The sequence below is a fragment of the Prionailurus viverrinus genome, chromosome D4, assembly GCF_022837055.1.
Source record: "Prionailurus viverrinus isolate Anna chromosome D4, UM_Priviv_1.0, whole genome shotgun sequence".
NCBI classification, from domain to species: Eukaryota; Metazoa; Chordata; class Mammalia; order Carnivora; family Felidae; genus Prionailurus; species Prionailurus viverrinus.
In genome coordinates, this window is record NC_062573.1 from 87391274 (window position 1) to 87412545 (window position 21272).

Here is a 21272-nt window from a genome sequence, read left to right on the forward strand (position 1 = left end):
AGACCCGTTCTGCCAACGCTCACACCAGAAATGTCTTGACAAGGCTATTTAAGTGCTGAGTGATATGCATTACACTTTCAGCAGTGAATGTACGCTCTTATGGCAAAAAATCACCTGTCGTTTTTAAGAATGGAAATTAACTGTAAATACCAAATGTGGGGGGTTTTTTTGGTACAAAATTTCTCCTGTAACCTTTTCCTTGAACTCTGGTCAGAATATCACAAGTGTTAAAATGGGCTGGTTTGGATCTAGGCAAAACAACATACTGGCTTTAGGGACAGGATACAAATGAAAATCTCCAAACAAGCCAAAACTTTAATAAACAGCTGTGAAAAGCAGAAACTGAACTACGTTTGAAAATTCCTCCAAGCAGGACAGCAGTGTCTGGGCACCACTGTGAACTGTCTACAATAAAGCACACAGGAGGGATCACAAGTTTTGCGGGTAGAGAGGGCATGCTGTTCCTCCGAATGTGCTGACGCGGTGCTGGGAGAGGCCCACGCCAAGCTGACCAAAGGCAAGCCGGCAATTTGAAGAGAAAGCTCAGGAAACACTTGAGAACTTAGCACAGATCTGTGGCTCACGGGCATGTGTTGGAGCAACGTGATTAGTGCCGGGTCGTGTCTGCCCAGTGAAGGGACAAGATCACGGAGGAGAGCAGGATGGGTCGACGGGGCCAGGAAAAAGACGATGAGAAAGAAAAGCAGAAAGGCAGAGGGGAGAGTGGACGGACTTCCAAGGATCGGGCAATCAGTAAAAAAATGAAGAGTCGGGAGAAGGCTGATTGGGTGGCCGTGGGGCCGCCGGGACGTTAGTAAGGGCACTTCCACGGGGGCCACAGGAACCACGCAGCACGTGGAACAAGTGGGAGGGCAGCAGGGGAGGCATTTCCTGTAGTTTTCCGGAGCTTGAGGAAAAAGTGGGGCGAAGGAACGGATGGCAGTCTGAGCACGGCCAGACGGGACACAGAACGTTCTCTCTGGCTGACAGAAGCTTGTGTGTTTCAGTGGGCGAAGAGCAAGTGGCCATGCTCCTGTTCAAGGGCCCCGTGTGCGGGCTCCACCGTGACCCCACTGAGACGCAGTCCCTGCTACGTCCAATACCCCCTTAAGATGGCTGAGTCACTCAGATTTAGGCTGAGTCCAAAACGATGGCCGCATGGGAGGTGTGAGTTCAGGACAAGAGCACAGTGGCCCAGTCGAGTTCACAAAGAGGCTCTGCAATCCTGCACGAGGGGCCGCTTGCTTCTCCTGTCTGCCAGGTGTTCTGTCCCCCAAACCCCATAACCTCGGACAGTGTCCCGGGTGTCACACTCTCAGTGGCGCTACCCTGATCTCAAGAGCAAAGTACATTGGGAAACATATGGCACCTTGGGGCACCTGGGTGGCTCAGTCAGGTAACCATCCGACTTGACTTCAGCTGAGGTCATGATCCCAGGGTCGTAGGATTGAGCTTCTGCATTGGGTTCTGTGCTGACAGCATGGAGCCTGCTTCGGATTCTCTCTCCCCGCCCCCCCTCTGCCCCTCCCCCACTCACACATGCGCTCTCTCTCTCTCTCTCTCTCTCTCTCAAAATAAATAAACATTAAAAAAAAAAAAAAACCCATGGCATCACAGAAGACATCATTTTGGGGAACTGCATCACAATGAAACCACCACACCAAGTCCTTACCATATTCCTACAGATCTTTACCCAGAATATTTTCTTCCTTGAAAACTATGGTGTCCACTCATGGTAGGCTTCCCATCTTAGTCCCATACTTAGACTGGGCATGAAGGGGTCTCTGAACTGGGTCCTCCTCTGGCCATGCCCTCCTCACTAGGCAAGGTGCTTCCTCCTCGAGATCATGCGTAGGGCTCAGACACCAGAGCTCCCGCCCAAATGGCTTTGTTTCCAGGTCCATGCAAGCCCCTTCCCTGGCTCACTCACCCTGAGGACATACTGCAACGCTGTGTGAGCAACCCTGGCCTAAAGGGTTTGCCTATACAGGCTGGGTATTCCCACAAGGAGGCGACAGCACACAACACAGGGTGGGAGGTGTGGCAGACCAGCACCCACTCCTTCCTGAGCCACCATGTTACCGCGTTGTAGAGGTGAATTCTGAGTTCAGGATTCTAACTCTGAGCCCAGCTCTCTGGGCCATTATAAAGGATATTTGAGACGGGAGGAGAACGCCCCCGGCATCCTCCAGTAGACCGATGTTTGCTGGTTTGTCTCCACACCCAGATGTAATGCAGGGGAAGGTGCCTGTGTGTTCCCACCTGACACGTTCGGCATGGAGATTCAGGCACTGCCCCATAGGCCTGGGACTTCTGGGGGAGGCTGCAGACCAAGTGGAGGGCAGGGCTGACAGACAGAGATCCGGTGGTCCCAGGGGGCCATTCATTCTACTAGGCTTGCACCTGAGCACTATCTCAGGGAGTGAGGGGAGTCCCTAAGAAGGCAGACCTCCTGGGGCCCGTGACGTGCCACACCACCCCGAAGATCACGGAACCTCATCAGTGTCTCAGAGGCCCCTGTGCAGCATTCCCAACAGAAGGACTTTCCAGTCATGCGGACTTGTAACCTCGCCAGGCAGTTCAGGCAACAGGTCTGGTCATGAGGCCTGTCTGCCTGTCCACTCCACAGAGCCCAAGCCAGCCTGTCCGTGTTTGTGCACGGACCTTGGCTCTGGTCTCTGGAGGGCAACAGGACAGTGTGGTTTCCTCTCTGCAGTGTCTCGGTCCCTGTCAACAGCCATGCTGGCGGAACCACTTCTCTCCCACGTCCAGGAGCCGATTTCGAGTCTCACTGCAAGTTGTGGGCAATCCACCCTAATTACTGCAGCTCCTCGTGATAAGAGCTGATGTGTGGGACAGAAAGCCTGTTGCCTATTCTGCTTCAAGAATGGCCTGGCTTTTCTTAGATCTCTGTATTTCCGTACACATTTTAGAATTCGACAAATTCCACCAAAAAAAAAAAAAAAAGTGGGGGAGGTAATCTGTTAGCATTTTGATTAAGTTGCATCACATCCAATCAGTTTAAGTAGAAATGGTATCTTTGCGATCCTGAACGTTCCATCTCCGGGGGTGGTACCTCCCCTCCCAAACTGTCATCTGTAATTGTCTTCCAACATTTTCTCCGAAAAGATCTTGCTCATCATTGCTTTAATTTATTTGTAAACACTTGTAATATTCTTGAATATACCTGATATTTAAAACACATCTTTCCCTTTCTCTTGTCCTCTAACTATAGGAAGAAACAACTGATTTTTATACATTGTGCACCTGCAAAACACTTTATATGATTTAATGATTTATCTCAAAGTTATGTTTTAATTTCATATATAGAAGCATATCATCTGGGACTGGTAAAAATTTTTCCTTCCATTACCTATTTTTTTTGTTATATCTTTTTTTTCCTTATTTTTCTTGCTTTACTGCACTGACCATGACCTTCAGTGGGCCTGTCTTCTTCCCAGAAAGGGAAACATTTCAGTATTTCACCATTGAGTATTTTTTAAATAACAACTTTGTGGAGATATAACTTACAAACCATAAAAGTCACCTTTTTAAAGTATACAATTCAGTGGTTTTTAGTACGTTCCTAGTGGGGAGCCATCCCACTGCCTACTTTTGACAGATTGTAGTCACCCCATAAAACATACTCCGTTTCCCCTGACACTCTCACCTACTCCCTCCCTTCATGGATGGGCTTGTCCTGGACATTTCATGTGAATGGAATAATACCGTTTGTGTCCTCTCACAAGTGTCTTTGCACGGAGCGGTGTGTTTTTGAGGTTCCTCTACACAGCAGGTATCAACGCTTTATTCCTTTTTACTACCGAGTAATATTCCACCGGGTGGATGGACATTTTATTCATCCATTCATCAGCTGATGGACATTTGGGTTGTTTTCACATGTTGGCTGTTATGAACAGTGTAGCAATGAAATTAGAAATTCATGTGTAAGTTTTCATGTAGCTATATATTCCCACTTCTCTTGGGTATGTAGCTAAAAGTGGAAGTGTGTGTTTTGCAGACACTGTCAGACTAAGGAATTTCTTCCATTTCTAGTATGTGAAAGCCTTATTTCACTCTCCTTTAAACATTAACATGACGGGGTGTGTGGGTGGCTCAGTGAGTTAAGTGTCTGATTCTTGACTTCAGCTCAGGTCATGACCTCACTGTCATGAGATCGAGCCCTGCCTCGGGCCCCTTGCTGGGTGTAGGGCCTGAGATCCTCTCTCCCCTGCCTCTCCCCCATGCACACACATGCTCTCTCTCAAGAAAACAAAACACATAAACATGATCATATAATGTCTTTTTTTGCTGTTGTTATTTTTTGCTTGTTTTTTGTTTGTTCGGGTTTTATTCTTAAATCAACCAGGTATTTCTTGAATAAGCCCAATGTAGTCATGATGTATTATCCTATTTATATATTGCTGGATTTTACTTTTGTGAATCTATGTTCAGTAGTGAGCCTGGTCTATAATTTTCCTTTTCTATACTACCCTTGTTGGGTTGTTGTATGGTTATGCCTTAAAACACTATTCAGGGGGCACCTGAGTGGCTCAGTCAGTTGAGCGTCTGACTTCGGCTCAGGTCATGATCTCATGGTCCTGTGAGTTCGAGCTCTACATCAGGCTCTGTGCTGACAGCTCAGAGCCTGGAGCCTGCTTCGGATTCTGTGTCTCCCTCTCTCTCTCTGCCCCTCCCCTGCTCACGATCTGTCCCTCTCTGTCTCAAAAATATATAAACATTAAAAAAAATTAAAAAAACTACTGCTCAATAAAATTTGTTGATGAGTAATATAGGCCTGTGGTATTCTTTGTGGGAAGGTTTGAAATTATGAATTTGACTCCCTTAATAGTTACAGACAATTCAGATTTTCTGTTTCTTCTTATGGCAGTTTCATAATTGTATTTGCTAGGAATTGTCACATCATCTAAATTTGCTGGCATAATATCGATAATATGCTCTTGTGTTCTTATTTATTTATATCTTTTGAGAGAGAGAGAGAGAGAGAGCGCGCGCGCACAAGCAGGGGAGAGGGGCAGAGGGAGTGAGTGAGAATCCCAAGCAGATTCCACGCTCAGTGTGCAGCCTGATGCGGGGCCCGAACCCACAACCCTGGTATCATGACCTGAGCCAAGATCAAGAGATGGATGCTCGACTGACTGAGTCCCGCAGGTGGTCCTCCTCTTATGTTCTTTTAACTGCTCTCAGAATCTATACTGACAGCATTTTCAAGTCCTCACACTGGTAGCCTACACTCTTCCTCTTTGTTCCTGAATCTGACTTGCTACCGACTTTATTAGGTTTATTTAAAAAAAATCCAGCTTTTGGCATTGTAGATCTTGTCTGCTGTATGGGCGTTTTCTATTTCATTGACAGTTTTGCTTCTTGGCATTTCTGGTGGTCTCCCCAAGGGCATAAAGCTACCCAGGACCTCTGAGGTCTGCTGTGCTCAGGGTCTCATTTTTTTTTTTTTTTAACTGCATTGCCAGGGGCAACCGGATGGCTCAGTCAGTTGAGTGTCCAACTTCAGCTCAGGTCATGATCCTGTGGTTCATGAGTTTGAGCCCCGCATCGGGCTCTGTGCTGTCAGCATAGAGCTTGGAGCTGCTTCGGATCCTCTGACCCCTCTCTCTGCCCCTCCCCTGCTTGTGTGTGTGTGTGCGTACGCGTGCACATGCACGGAAGCATGCTCTCTCTCTCAAATATCAATAGAAAAACATTTAAAAAAAAACACCTACAATGGTGATTTCAAAATGTTTTTATAGTGATCAAACTTTTCCGGTCTTTGATGGTAAGGTTCAGAGAGTCACCCAACCTGCCAATATTTGGTACAGAAAACTGATTTACAACTGTGCTGTAAAAATTCATGGCACTTGCATGTATTTGCATTAACTATTCCGGAGCATGAAAATCATTTTAAAAATAAAATGACAGAGAGGGGCGCCTGGGTGGCTCAGTCAGTTAAGCATCCAACTTCAGCTCAGGGCACGATCTCATACTCCGTGAGTTTGAGCCCCGCGTTGGGCTCTGTGCTGACAGCTCGGGGCCTGGAGCCTGCTTCGGATTCTGTGTCTCCCTCTCTCTGACCCTCCCCTATTCATGCTCTCTGTCTCAAAAATAAATAAACATTAAAAAAAATAAAGTGACAGAGAAATGGGCATTCTGTGTATTTATGGTGGGAGTACACACATTACAGGACCTCTGTAGAAGCACGCACCAAAACTCGAAGGAGAAACTGTCCAAACACCCGTTGACAACATCACAGCACATTCCCACATCAGCACTGCCCGTAAATGTACCCCTTCCAGGGGGCAAGTCGGTGACAGCAGATGGAACAACCATCGCGCCCCGTGGTGTGAAGTGGCGAAGGCACTTGTGGCACGGGACGGTGTCACAACAGCCTGAGGAGGCAACACCCATTTCTGAGAAGAGCCTCTTTAAACCTGTCAACAAGTAGCTTTATCTCTGAAGTTGTTGCATGGGAAGCAACCACACCCATATAAGAAAAAGTAACTCATGGGTATCCCACAGCCCAGGGGTAAAAACACTGAAAAGGTGACCTTACTCGAACTCGTGTTCTGGAGGCTGAGCCCACAGCAGCCACGCTTGTGGCCCAGGCACTGGGGGACCCGCTCACACCTGCGTGGTGACAGACACCAAGCCGCAGAGCAGCTGTCAGGGCCAAGTCTCAGGACACAGTTACGGCTGCAGTAATACAGGGGAGGAGACCTCGAATACCAGGATTTTCCATGTACTATGTGGTTAAAATAGTTTCTGCGGAAGGATTCACATAACAGTCCACGAAGCCACAAAGTCAGAGCGGGGACCTCAGATACCAGAGTCCTGGTCTCTGCGATGCTGTCAGACTTGGCGTCCGTAACTCCTGCCTTTACACTGCTACTTTAAGTTACTTCTCATTGTTTAAATTCTTTTTAATAGTTACTTTTTTCCCCCTAATCTGGTTATGAAAGGCTAAAAATGTTATAAAAGGACAGATTACATAGTAAAACCCCTGCACAATTCCATCACTCAGAGATAACCATTATCAACAGTCTGTTATTTATTCCTTGTTTATTCCTTCCTGTCTGTTCTCCAGGAAGGTGCTACACTGTATACATTATTAGAAGGTAAGATAATACAGCACGTGTACTGTTTTGACATTTCTTTTTTCTTCTTGGTACACTGTGGACAACTTTGCCAACCGGCGTAACAGTTACTTGTCTCTCTACCAGCTTAGGGCAGTCCACTGTTCCCTGTCAATATACTAGTGGGTTAATGCCTTCCCTTTTATGTTACAATGTTTCCAAGTACTTTCCTGGATGCACAGATGTACAGTTAAAGATGTTTCTATAATGGATCCCAAGGAGTCAAATGCTGGGACAACAAACCGCTACAAAGAGTGTAAAGGTTTCTGTTTGTCTTAAACACTGTCCAACAGTGAGTTCATCAACATTTTTTTCCCTCCCCAAACAGTGTATTTCAACAAATCAGGTGCCCCCGCCCCGCCTTTTTTTTTTAAAAGAGAAGCTTCAGATTGACAGCAAAACAGAGAGGGAGGTACAGAGGTTTTCCATACATTCCCCATCCACCCCTTATATGTGACCTCATCTATTACCAACACCCCCCACTAGCGTGGTACATTTGTTGCTACTGATAAGCCTGTACTGACATATACTAATCACCCAAGCCCATAGGCTACCCTGAGGTTCACTCTTGGTGGTGCACATTCTATGGGTCTGGATAAATGTATGACGACATGTATCCACTATTATGATCACACAGGGTAGTTTCCCTGCCTTCATAGTTCTCCGTGCTCTATTCATCCCTCCCTCTGGCCTAATCCCTGGCAACCACTGATGTTTTACTGTTTCCACAGTTTTGTCTTTTCCAAAATGTCATATAGTTGGAATTGTATAGTATGCAACCTTTCAGACTGACTTCTTTCACTAGTAATGTACATTTAAGGTTCCTTCATGGTTTTTCATGGCTTGATAAGAGTATTTCCTCTTAGCATTGAAAAATATTCCATTGTCTGGATGGATCACAGTTAATTTACTCGTTCACCTACTGAAGGGCATCTTGGATGCTTCCAAGTGTTGGCAGTATGAATAAAGCTGATGTAAACATCTGTGTGCAGGTTTTTGTGTGGACATAAGTTTTCAACTCACTTGGGTAAATACCAAGGAGCAGGACTGCTGGGTCACAGATTAAGAGTATGTTTAGTTTTCTAAGAAACATCACACTGTCTTCCCACATGGCCGCGCCATTTTGGATTCCTACCAGCAAGGAATGAGAGTTCCTATTGCTCCACATCCTCACTCGCATATGGTGTTGTCAGTGTTTTGGATTTTTGCCATTCTAGTAAGTGTGTAGTGGTATCACACTGTTGTTTAATCTCTAAGGCCCTTTTCTTTTCTGATTGTGTGTGAGCGTTTTTGGGAAGGAAGGTGGGGTCCTATCTCTAATAGGAGAATCTTCCCAAATGTTTCGTAATCCTGAGCTATCTGCTCATGACTAACAGTATAGGGTTAAAATGCTGACCAAAACATATCAGTGGGGATGATCAATTTTGTCTTTATAGTGGGTTGTGCCAGTGGTGAGCTTAGATTCTGAACATGGGGGTTCCTGCTCCACCAGCCACCCAAGCCCAGTGGATGAGAACACAGGTTCAGTTTAGGGGCAGATGCCCAATACTCACAACAAATGATGGAGACATCTGGAGGACTGGGGTCATCTAACCTGCTACTCTTAAGTGCAGTCTCTAACAAACGTCACCATTCCCAGCATTTGGAATTTCTAAACCTGTGGGGAACACCCACAGAGCTATCCTGTCCCATACACTTGGGCTGCAGTGTTATCTGTCAGAGTCTCTGTGCCTTTAATCTTTAAGGAATTTCTCAACATTTCTTCTAATAGTACTAATTATTTTGCATATATATACATATATATGTAGTTTATTTTAAGGAATTTGGATGGCCCACGTGTGTAGTCAATTATCTTGATTTGATCTACCCAGGTCATTTTAAGATTTTGGAAAAACAAAAATGTAGCTCTTCTCTGTCAGAAAATTTAAACACCTGATGTAGAATAGTAAGAATTTAAAAATAGCCACTAAATAATTCCCTAGTCTGTGACAGGCACTTCACATAGGGTATTCATTGCATTGGCAGGGTAGGTATTATCATCCCAGTTGTACAGAAGGATAAAGTTTAATCAGAAACAACAGTAACTCATCCAAGGTCCCCATAAGCAGCAATGTGAGCCTGGAACCCTGACCGCTCTCTGACCTGCTCATTTGTAGACAGAAAAAACTGAGGCCAAAGTAGACAACCAATTCGCCAGAGTAACCATCATCAGAAGGCTCAAAGCTCCTTTGCACATTTTCTCCTTATTGCTTCAAGGCTGGAAGTTACATAATTTCAGTGACATTAATATGTAACAGCTCTGTGCTTTGTTAACAAGGCTGCCTGCAGACTGGGGGAGCAGGCAGAGGACAGCGAGTTAACCCCACTAAAGGCATCCCAGGAACGCACGGTCCTCCACGTGGCAACAATGGCGTCTCTGTAGTCTGGTAAAGCTCAAGGGGTACCGTGAAGGCTGGTGTGAACTTAGAGGGACACCACATACTTCTTAATGAGCCTCTACTGCTCCTCCGGTTTCTCTCCCCCTGCCTCTGCTTTCCGCTTCTGCTGTGATTGAGAACAAATATTTCCCTTGGTAACCGTCTTCCCTGGTTACTCTCTTGGCGGCTCTGCACAAAGATCTGAAAGGCATTTGTTCCCAAGGGAAGCAGTGATTTTCGATTTTACTAAGAAGTCAGCTAGCATTTCTCAACATTCCTCTCTTTCCTTGTTTTAAAGAAAGCTCTGGTTTTGTTTCATTTTCAGCCGGAGACTTTAATGACACCAAGCAAAACCTACTTAGTTTAGAATTTCAGGTAAAAGCTTAAAATTTTAAGTTTCTACTAAGGCATGTGGAATGGTTTTAATATTTGGGTGTTTTATGTTGCAAATGTGTTTAACACTTGAGGAAATTAGCTCTTACTAATAGATTTTAGAAGTTTAAAGTGTACATTATGCTGCTTACTTGTTTTTTTTTTTCAGGATGAATACTTCCCAAGTATTTTGAACTTTTACAGAATTAGGATTAAAGATACTTTTGTAAGTTTAAATATAATTTACATGCTCAACAGAAGTAGAAGTTGGTTTGACAATTACATTCTCAATTTTTAAAACCTAAAAGAACATAAAGTATTAATTAAAAATGTTTTTCATTTTCAGCCTGTTGAGTGACGTTAAAAGGGACAACAGACATTTCATGGCTTTGTGTAGAAGTTTAAAATTCTCAATGTTATTTTAAAAACTTACTTAAGACAGTGGATGAAAAACTTTAAATGGAGATAAACAATAAATTAACCAAGATTTACAGACAGTATTTAATGTTGGGATAAAACAAGAAGGGCTGGAAAGAAAAATGTACTTGATCAAAATAATACCTACTGTGATTTAGAGTACCATAAAATTTTAACTCTAGAAACGTATTTACTCAATTGCAAAGTTGCTTGTTAAAGTAAATATTAAACGCAATGCAAAATTTTATAAATCACTGAAAATAACAAAGGCCTAGGTATCAATTATAAATGAAAAAAAATTTTTATTGATTTTGAGAGAGAGACAGAGAGAGTGAGAGCGAGGGAGAGGCAGAGAGAGAGGGAGATACAGAATCCAAAGCAGGCCCCAGGCTCTAAGCTGTCATCACAGAGCCTGATGCAGAGCTTGAACCCACCAACTGTGAGATCGTGACCTGAGCTGAAAGTGGGACGCTTAATTGACTGAGCCACCCAGGCACCCTGACATTGATTATAAAATTGGCAATGAAAGGCTATTTTCATAAAACTTATTTAAAATTTTAATGAGACTATTTAGATACTGATTTTGTTAAAATTAAGATAGCTCTGAAAATTTATTTCTGTACATGTGTATTTAGGTTTCTGGATGAAAGTGAGCCAATTCTGGGGGGTAAGGAGAAAGACTCCGGGAGGTAAGTCCAGGGGGGGGCCCTGGGGTGAGCAAGCCCAGGCCTGGTCCTGTCAAGCGAGTGTTTCCGGGAGGACAAGGGGCCGCCCGGGTGCTGGAGACCCTCTTGGGCGTCCTCCTAAACCCCGTCCAGGGCCGGACTAAACTTGCACCTGGTTCAAGACGGGGTGTCCGCACAGACGACTGTTAATGCAGGACAATGTCCATGAATTCTCACGTAGAGCGCAGTGCCCACGCTCTCCACCAGAGCCACGTCCCTGGCCCCTCCTGCTGCCCCCATCCTGGCTCTCGGCCCAGCCCACATACTGCCTCTTCCGTTCCCTGCTCTCTGAAACGACTCCTCCAGGGTCCATTGCCCATTGGCGAAGGGATTGCTCCTTTCATGACTTTTCATGTTAGTTCTACTAAAACCAAAGCAGATCACAAAAACTGGTTCCAATGTAGCTCCAATTCAATGATGTCCAGTAGAGGTTCTGAAGAGGCTGCAGTAATTAGTGGACATACATACTGAACGCAAGTCTGCATGCTGAGGCTGGCGGACAGGACAACCTTGGCGGTGGCTATGTGCGGGGGGCCATCAGCCCAAGGAGGAGAACCCCCTCCTTCAGGCCTCAGGCAGAGGAAGAGCAGGAGAATGAGGCTGCACTGGGGGAAGAGGACAAAGAGGAAGGCAGAGGCACAGTAAAGGACAGCTTGTGTGCAAAAGACAGATGGCCTTAGGCTAAAAGATCCCAAGAAGGATAAACAAACAAAAAACAACCCTACACATTATAGTAAAACTTCTGAATATTAAAGAGGAGTTGAAAATATGAAAAAAAAACTTCCATAGAGAGAGAGAGAAAAAAAAAGATTTCTCACAAAGAGATAAGACCCAGATTTGGGTTAGAGTCTCATCAGTAACAGCAGATATAAGAAGTAAATAGAGGGGTGCCTGGGTGGCTCAGTCGGTTAAGTGTCCGACTTCGGCTCAGGTCATAATCTCAAGGTTCCTGGGTTCGAGCCCCATGTTGGGCTCTGTGCTGACAGCTCAGAGCCTGGAGCCTGCTTCGGATTCTGTCTCCCTCCCTCTCTGCTCCTCACCTGCTTGCAATCTCTCTCTCTCTCTCTCTCTCTCTCTCAAGAATAAACAAACATTAAAAAAAACAAAAAAAAAGTGAAAATGGACAACAGCTATAAAGTTTTGGAAGAAAAGGACTGAAATCATTATTCTATTTCCAATTAACCAATGATATTTTCTGACACAAGATTTCAAAATTTTTAAAACCCGAAACATTCTTTTAGAGAAAGAGGATTATTTTAACAGAAAATAAAAGTAATCTGAGGAAACTCCTGGTTCTGATAATAGCAGACTAAGGAATTCAGAACAAAAGCTGTTGAGAATAATTAGAATAGAGAGGGAAAAAGCAGGACTAATATTTGGGATAGAACTGAAACCAAATAGGTTTAAACAACTTTTCTTCTGAAGGCATCTAGAAGGAGGGTCCAGAAGAGGCAGCAGAGAATTAAATGTAGCTTAATTTTTGTATTAAAAAAAAATTTTAATGTTTATTTTTGAGAGAGAGAAAGAGAGCACGTGCGGGCAAGTGAATGGGGGAGGGGCAGAGAGAGAGGGAGACACAGAATCGGAAGCAAGCTCCAGGCTCCTAGCTGTCAGCACAGAGCCTGACATGGGGCTTGAACTCACGGCACCATGAGATCATGACCTTAGCCAAAGTTGGACGCTTAACTGAGTCACCCAGTCACCCCAAGAATTGGGTATAGCTTTAAAACAGCCTCAGCAGGCAAGAGAGAAATAAAGCCCTAGGAACGGGGCTACACCAGCAGCAGGATGACAGGGAGGGCGATGCCAGTGAGGTCCCCTGCTCTGGTTTGGGACCCAGTGTGATCCATAAGCAGACATAGCAAGGCTCAGCTTCAGAACATGCAGTCTATAACTGGTAGTGCCCTCACCCTAATGCCTGAAGCAGATGTAAATCCTTCTGGGATAAGAATTTATCATTAAGGCTTCCAAGTATTTCCCTAATTTTTCATTATACAATATCTGGTGCTCAATCAAAAGCCATCAGGCATAGGAAGAAATAGCACAACATGGCTATAATCCCAGGGAAATAAGACAACAGAAACAGATACATCAAGTGTTCAGAAAGTGGGAGTCTTCAGACATAGACTTTAGGAAGAATGTAATTAACATGTTCAAAAAGTAAAAGACAAGACTGAAAATTTCAGTGGAGAATCAGAAACCATAGAAGAACTCACTGAAAACTCAAAAACAAAAATCCCACAGTAACAGAAACAAGGAAGTCAACGGACGTATTTAATAGTGGAAGAGAGAATTCATGAACTGCGACACAGGTTAAAAGCATAACCAGGACAATTCACAGGCAGACAGGGATAGAGAGGACAAGAGAGGGTAGACGCACTGAAGACACCATGAGGAGGCCATCATGTCTACCAATGTGGCCCTAAACACACTCAGGACAGAAGTAGGAAAGTACTGGGTGGAGAGAAGGGCTGATGAGTCTCCAGGCCATAGATTCAAGAAGTGCTATAAATCCCAAAGGCGACAAAAACAAGAAAATCCTATCTATGTATCATACAGCAAAAGAGCTGAGCACCAAAGCCAAAGAGAAAATCTTAGATAAAGCAGCCAGCAGAAAAAGTTATTTAAAGGAGAAATAGGGGTGCCTGGGTGGCTCAGTCGGTTAAGCGTCCGACTTTGGCTCAGGTCATGATCTCGTGGTTTGTGGGTTTGAACCCTGTCTCGGGCTCTGGGCTGAAAGCGTCAAGCCTGCTTTGGATCCTCTGTCCCTCTTTGTGCCCCTTCCCTGCTCACACAGGTTCTCTCTCTCTCAAAAATAAACATTTTTTTTTTTTTAAAAGGAGAAATAATCAGGTGGGCAGATGAATATTCAATCAAAATTAAGGAAAACAAGATGTTGGAATGAGATCTTCAAAATGCTGAAACAAAAAACTTGTCAACCTACAATTCCATGTCCAGCAAATGCATTCTTCCAGAATGACATAAAACATAAGTATTTTCAGATACACACACAAAAAGAAGTGGTCACCAGTAGTCCTGCATTAAAGGAATTACTAAAAAGTGTTCTTAAATCAGAAAGAACGGAACCCTGACAGAAGCCTGAAACCATGGGACGGAATGGGCAGAAAGAAAACAGTAAATGTTCAGGTGACTGTAACACAGGAGGTCCCAGCTGGGGCAGGAGGATTCCCTCCATCGCCCAGCACATAAGGTGTGAAGACATTTCTGCTCGCCATGAGCGAAGGGAAGATGCTGGCTGCATCTACTGGGCAGAGGCCAGGGATGCTACTGAATATACAAATACAAATTCTCCAACCCAAATGTTAGTGGTGCCAAGGCTGGGAGAGCCTGATCTAAATGACAATCACCATCATCTTCTGAGGACGTCACATGTATCTAGAATTAATGTGACAAGAGTGGCACGGTGCTGGGCTGAGGGACAGAAGGAGGCTGTCCTGGCCTCACATTGTCCAGGAGGACAGAAAGGCTCTGGTTTATACCAGACGTGACAGGCTGAGATGTATGTGGTAATCCCTACAAAGAGCAGAATAGTAAAAAGTGTAAATTACTAACAGAACAAGAAAAACTCAGTCATCAATTTAAAAAAGCAAGCAAGCAAGAAAAACAAAACAAAACAAGCAGGCAGAACGAATAGAAAGCTAATAGTCAGAAAACAGATTTAAACTCAAACATGTCAAGTGTTAACGTTAAATAGAGACTAAATGTTCCAATTAATAGACAAAGATTGTCACACTGCATTAAAAAAATTCCATGATATGCAAATAGAAAGTATATTGAAAATATAAGACTATCAGCTATAATATCTCACAAAGTAGATCTTACGACAAAAAGCACTATTAGCAATATAAAAAGTACCTAATGATAAAAGCACTGGAAAGATCTAACAATTTTAGATTTGAATATACCTATAACACAGTCTCAAAATATATTAATGAACATGACCAAAGTGACTTATAAATATTAAACTACGCTCAAAAATAAACCCAAGGGATAACATAGTTCAAAACCAAAGGAGACTCTATTATTATATTTGTAAACTGAAAATTAAAATTAAGAATACAAAAATACATCCAAAAGATACATGCATAATATCTATAATCACGAAAAATTGGCAAAGAATTTAAATGTCCATCACCAAACTGTTTAGAGGGGTCATGAAAGACCCAGTAAACTAGAGGGTGGGAAGCTAGGGCCCATTCGCCAAATTCTGTTTTTTAAACAAAACACCATAGTTATATAGTCTTGTCTGTCTGTTCACCTAGTGTCTATAGCTTCTTTGGGCTATTGCAGCAAAGTGGAGAAGTTTCAAAAGACTGTTGGACCTCAGAGCCTAAAATATTTATCTTCTCAACTTTGGAGAAAAAGTGTGCCTACCCCTTGTACTGAACAATGAATTACGATCAAGGCAATGTGTCTTTTCTGCCTTATAAACATATGCACCATTTTGAGTTTTTAAAACATATACGCTACTTTTACAAATTTGACTATTAAAAACATTTCAATATTTATTTATTTTTGAGAGGGAGAGAGGGAGAGACAGAGCACAAGCGGGAGAGGGGCAGAGAGAGAGGGAGAAACAGAATCTGAAGCAGGCTCCAGGCTGAGCTGTCAGCACAGAGCCAGATGCAGGGCTTGAACCCACCAATGGTGAGATCATGACCTAGAGCCGAAGTCGGATGCTTAACCGACTGAGCCACCCAGGCGCCCCTCAAATTTAAACATTTTAAGAACAAATGATAAAAAAAGATTATGAACTCTGCAGAGAGAAAACTATGTGAACACGGCCTGTATCTTTATCTTTTAAAAGTTTATTTATTTAAGTAATCTCTACCCAATGTGGGGCTCAAACCATGACCCTGAGATCAAGAGTTGCATGCTTTTCCCACTGAGCCAGCCAGATACCCCCATGGCTTGTATTTTTACATTTCTTTGGGCTTTCCTATGGATAACAGACTGGAGCTCAACCTAAGAAGACCCTGTTGACAGAGCTGTCTGAGCCCAGAAGATGATGAATCCCCCACAGCTGGAAACGGAGGAGAGCTTCAAGGACTCACTGAAAGTCTGAGCTGCACACAGCAGAGTGCCACTGTTATAAACGGCCAAGGTTACGAGGACAAAGCTTCACCTGAGCACAACAGAATACAGAATGGAAGTGGGATCATTCCTCAAGGAACACGCAATTCTGGCCACACGAGCGAGCATACACGTGTGAGACTTGGAAACCGAGCAAAAGAAAACAGCACCTCAGAGTCAGAGTAAACCTTGGAAGGGAGATCATCGTGCGCAAGGGGTCTGTTTAATTTTAGAAGACCACTAGAAGACCCCATCTAGTTAGAATTCATTAGATATGCCTGTAAACCGCCTGCCTCTGTCTGGATTAAAAACCTCTGTATGAGTTCCTCTCAACAGGGGCTTCTCCATCTAGACACTTCCGACGTGCTGGGCCCTTTGGCTCCTCTGTCGTGGTGGGTGGTCCTGGGCTCTGTAAGACCTCCAGCAGCACCCGGGCCCTCCCACACACAGGGAGTTGGGAGAGCCCCTCCTAACAGTGACTCTGAAGAGAGTCCAGATGCTGCCAAATGGGACGCATGGACAAAACTCTCTGGCTGAGAAGCACTGCTTTCAGTGGTGGGCTGCAACCTTGTGCTGCAAAGTACTTAAATTTTGCAGGCCAAATAAATGTTAGCATCTACTGAAACTACCCAATCACGCTCTTTAGCGAAGAAGTCCCCGAAAGTAACACACAAATAAACGAGCATGGCTGCTCCAATACAACCTAATGTATAGATAATGAAATTTCAATTTATGTGATCTGTCATGAATTATTACTCTTCTTTTAAATCTTAAAACCTTTAAATTTAAAAACACAAAAGCCATCTTAAGCTTGTAGGCTGCATACAAACAAGCAGCAGACTCAGTTTGGCCCCTACTCCAATTTCCTGACTTCTGATCTAACCTGTCAAGCCCAGAGCCTGGTCTCCAAGGACCCCATGATACAACTCCACCTCTGTCTGAGGAAAGTGTGAGATCCTACAACAATGCTAAGAAGTTCACACAACTGGGGATTTTGCGCATTATGTGACAGAGATATGTGATTCCAAATAGCCACCTTCGGACTCCCAACATCAAGGTGGTAAGCCCAACCCAACTACAATGGTGAGGAGAGTTGAAAATTAAAGTGCACATATGTAAAGTGCACCTGTAAAACCATAACACAATCAAGAAAATGAATATATCCATCATCCCCAAAAGATCCCCATGACTCCTGGTAATCTACATGCCCTTGCCTCGAGGCAGACATGGGTATGCTTTCCTACAGAAGAGTTTGTGTTTTCTACAATGGAATTGTGTGTATGTCCTTCTGTATGAGACTTCTTTTATTCAACATATTTATTTTGAGATTTACTTATCACTGTTGCTAAGTAGTATTCCATGGTATGGATACATTACAAGCTGTTTATCCACTAACACATTGATAGACATTTGGATGTCTTCCACTTTTTGTCCAGCACAAAGAAAGCTGCCATGAACATTCACATATAAATATGTGTGTGGACATATGTTTTCATTTCTCTTGGGTAAACAGCAGCAGAATGGCTGGGTAAATGGCAGACGCACATGTAACTTAAAAAAAAACTGGCAAACTGTTTTCCGAAAATGTTTATGCTGTTTTACATTTCCAACAGCACTGAATGAGAATTCTAGTTCTTCTGCCTACTTGTCAACATTTGCTGTGGCTTATCCTTTTAATTTTAGTCATTCTGACGGATGCGTGCTGGTATCTGATTGAGGCTTTAACTTGCATTTTCCCAATGACTAAGGATTTTGAGCATCTTCTCATGTTGCTTATATGCCTTGCGTGTCTCTTTGGTAAAGTGTGTTCAAAGCTTTGGGCTTTCAAAAGTTGGGTTTTCTTTTCATGTCAGAACTGTGATACTTATTTATTTATTTATTTTTTATGTTTTTATTTATTTTTTGAAGGAGAGAGACAGACAGAGCATGAGCAGGGGAGGAACAGAGAGAGAGGGAGACACAGAATTCGAGGCAGGCTCCGGGCTCTAAGCTGTCAGCACAGAGCCCCGATGCGGGGCTCAAACTCACGAACTGTGAGATCATGACCTGAGCTGAAGTTGGACGCTTAACTGCCTGAGCCACCCAGGCGCCCCCTTCTTTATTCTTGATACAAGTACTTTGTTGAATACATGTTTTGCAAATATTTTTTCCAGTATGTGGCATTTTCCTACTATTAACAACATCTTTTGAAGACAAAAAGCCTTTAATTTTGATGAAGTCTAATTAAAAAATAAATACCATGCTATTGCTGTACTTAAGAAATCTGTGCTAAATCCAAGGTCACCAAAATTTCTATGTGTTCTTCTACAAGTTTATACTTTTTGCTGTTATATTTATGGTCAATTCTTTGTATGATACATGACTGTGCACCTCGTGCTGACCATGTAGGCTTGGTCTATTTCTCAACACTCTCTTCTGTCCCACCGATTACTTGTCTGTCTTCACATCAGCATCACACTATCTTTATTTCCCCATATTTGTAATAAGTATCGAAAATCAGGTAGTGGTAGTCCTCCAAATTTATTCTTCTCTTTTCCAAAGTTGCTTTGGCTATTGTAGGCTCTTTACATTCCCACAGCAATTTTAGAATCATCTTGCCATTAAAAAAATATGCAAAAAAGCCTGCTAGAATTTTGACTGGCTGTGTGACAAACTATTGATTATAGAATTGAGAATTTAAACCTGAGTCATCTGACCTATACACACAGCACACATACCCTATGCAGTTCTTCCATTTTCTGCAGCAATCCTTCATGGTTTTCAGGGCTGCAATCTTGGACATCTTTTGTCAGAAGTATCTTTAAGTACTTCACATTTTTATGCCTTTATAAATGGTGTTGTATTTTTTTTTTTTAATGTTTATTTATTTTTGAGACAGAGAGACAGAGCATGAACGGGGGAGGGTCAGAGAGAGGGAGACACAGAATCTGAAACAGGCTCCAGGCTCTGAGCTGTCAGCACAGAGCCTGACGCGGGGCTCAAACTCACGGACCGCGAGATCATGACCTGAGCCGAAGTCAGCCGCCTAACCAACTGAGCCACCCAGGCGCCCCTATAAATGGTGTTGTATTTTTAACTTTGGGTTTTTTTTTTTTTAATGTTTGTTTATTTTTGAGAGAGAGACAGAGCATGAGCAGGGGAGGGGCAGAGAGAGAGGGAGACACAGAATGTGAAGCAGGCTCCAGGCTCCGAGCTGTCAACACAGAGCCTGACGTGGGGCTCAAAACCACAGACTGCGAGATCATGACCTGAGCCAAAGTCGGTTGTTTACCCGACTGAGTCACCCAGGCACCCCTTTAACTTTGTTTTCTTTACTGTTGTTACCATGTAGAAATAATCCTGACTTCTGTATATTGATCTTATATCCTGAAACCCTGCTAAAATCAGTTGTAGCTTTTTATGTAGGCACCATGGGATTATCTATATACACGAACAAGACATTTGTGAACAGTTTCTTTTCTAGTCTGGATGCATTTTGTTTCTTGGTCTTACATTACTATACGGGCTAGCATATTCAATAAAATGTTGACTAAAAGTGGTGAGACCAGACATCTTTTCTTTTTCCTGATCTTAAGCGGTAAACATACTTCAAAATCAAGCACGGTATTAGCACTAACTTTTTGATATGCGACAATGATCAGATTTAGGTTCACAACTGACAAATGACATTGATACACCGTTATCACCAAGTCCAGAATTTACATTAGAACTCACGCTTGGTGGTGTATATTCTATGGATTTGGACACGTGTGTAATGGTAGTATCCATTATTACAGTACTATACAGAATATTCTCAGTGCCCTAAAAGTCCTCTGTGCTCCATCGATTCATTCCCTGCCCCTTCCCCCCACCCCCCGCACCAACTCCTGGCAGCAACTCTCTTTACTGTCTCCACAATTTTGCCTTTTCCAGAATGTCACAGAGTTGGAATATTACAGTAGCCTTTTCAGATTGGCTTCTTTCATTTAGTGATGTGTGTTTATTTCTTCCCTGTCTTTTCCTGGTCCAACAGCCATTTCTTTTTAGTGGTGAATAATATTTCGTGTGTGGATGGACTACTGTTTATCCTTCCACCTACTGAAGGACGTCTTGGTTGCTTCCTAGTTTGCTGTAAACATCTGTGTGCAGGATTTTGTGTAGGCATGTGTTTCCAACTCTCTTGGGTAAATACTAAGAAGCATGACTGCTGGATTACATGGTAAGAGTGTGTTTCTGAGAAACTGCCAAAGTGTCTTCCAAAGTGGCTATACCCATCTGTATTCCCTCCAGCCATGAATGTGAGTTTCTGCTGCTCCACATCTTTACTGGCATTTGGTGTTGATTTTGGCCATTCTAATAGATGGGTAGTTGTATCTCATTGTGGGGGCATAGTGGCTTGGGGAAGGCCTGCCTCACCCCCCGAACATGGTTTTCCATTCACAGTTGTCCTCTGGGATCCCCACAACTTACCCACAGGTTGTGAAGCTGACCTATACTATAGTAGCCTCTGATGCTAACAGAGGACTTCATTTCATGCAGAAAGGTTGAATCCAGTGCTCACAGGGTCTCTGGTCTATTTCCCAAGGTGCCAACAAGATTACTGGGTCAACAGTCTATGGCCACTTTTTGGCCCTATGAGCCTTCAAAATCCCTCCTTTGCAGCTTGGAAATTTAGTCTGTACATAACACCACCTTAATGCTCACCATTTCTGCCAGGGTGATGGTTTCTGAAGTTACAATTTTGTTCTGACTGAAAGAGGTGACCAAGGCAGGCTGGTGAGGAGTGGGGTAAATCCCATCACCAAGCAAGGCTGCTCCTTTACTAACGATCCTGGGTCCCTGGCATTGTTGAGGGTTCAGACTCTCCTCCATACACCCTGGCTCTATCTTGGGGTACTGACAGCAAGAGGACCTGAATGAAGAGCAGAGGGGAGAGCTGCTAGGCAGGGGTGAGGGTGGAGAAACTGACTCTAAGCTCAGAGGCCATGGGTGCTGCAGACCTTCCCTGTAGGACTAACCATGGGCCCAAGTGTGTGGCCGGGTGAATCCGTCAACCGGCCCCACAATCAATCACCTTGTAGAGGGTTACTCTTCACTTTCTCTGCTACCTGACTTCACATGCC

The 21272-nt window shown here is 43.6% G+C and overlaps 2 protein-coding genes across 10 annotated transcripts in view; one reads left to right on the plus strand and one right to left on the minus strand.

The window, feature by feature from the left end:
* CENPP (centromere protein P) overlaps window positions 1–21272 on the minus strand; it is a 228406-nt gene that overhangs the window by 30429 nt on the left and 176705 nt on the right. The gene's annotated exons all lie outside the window — the stretch shown is intronic.
* Window positions 9437–21272, plus strand: part of ECM2 (extracellular matrix protein 2) — a 31940-nt gene continuing 20104 nt past the window's right edge. For 2 of the 3 annotated variants that reach the window (XM_047830864.1, XM_047830867.1), the window contains exons 1-2: window positions 9437–9571; window positions 9888–9937. The gene's annotated coding sequence lies outside the window, so the exon portion shown is untranslated. The remainder of the gene's footprint in view (window positions 9572–9887; window positions 9938–21272) is intronic. The other variant, XM_047830866.1, reaches the window with a different exon arrangement.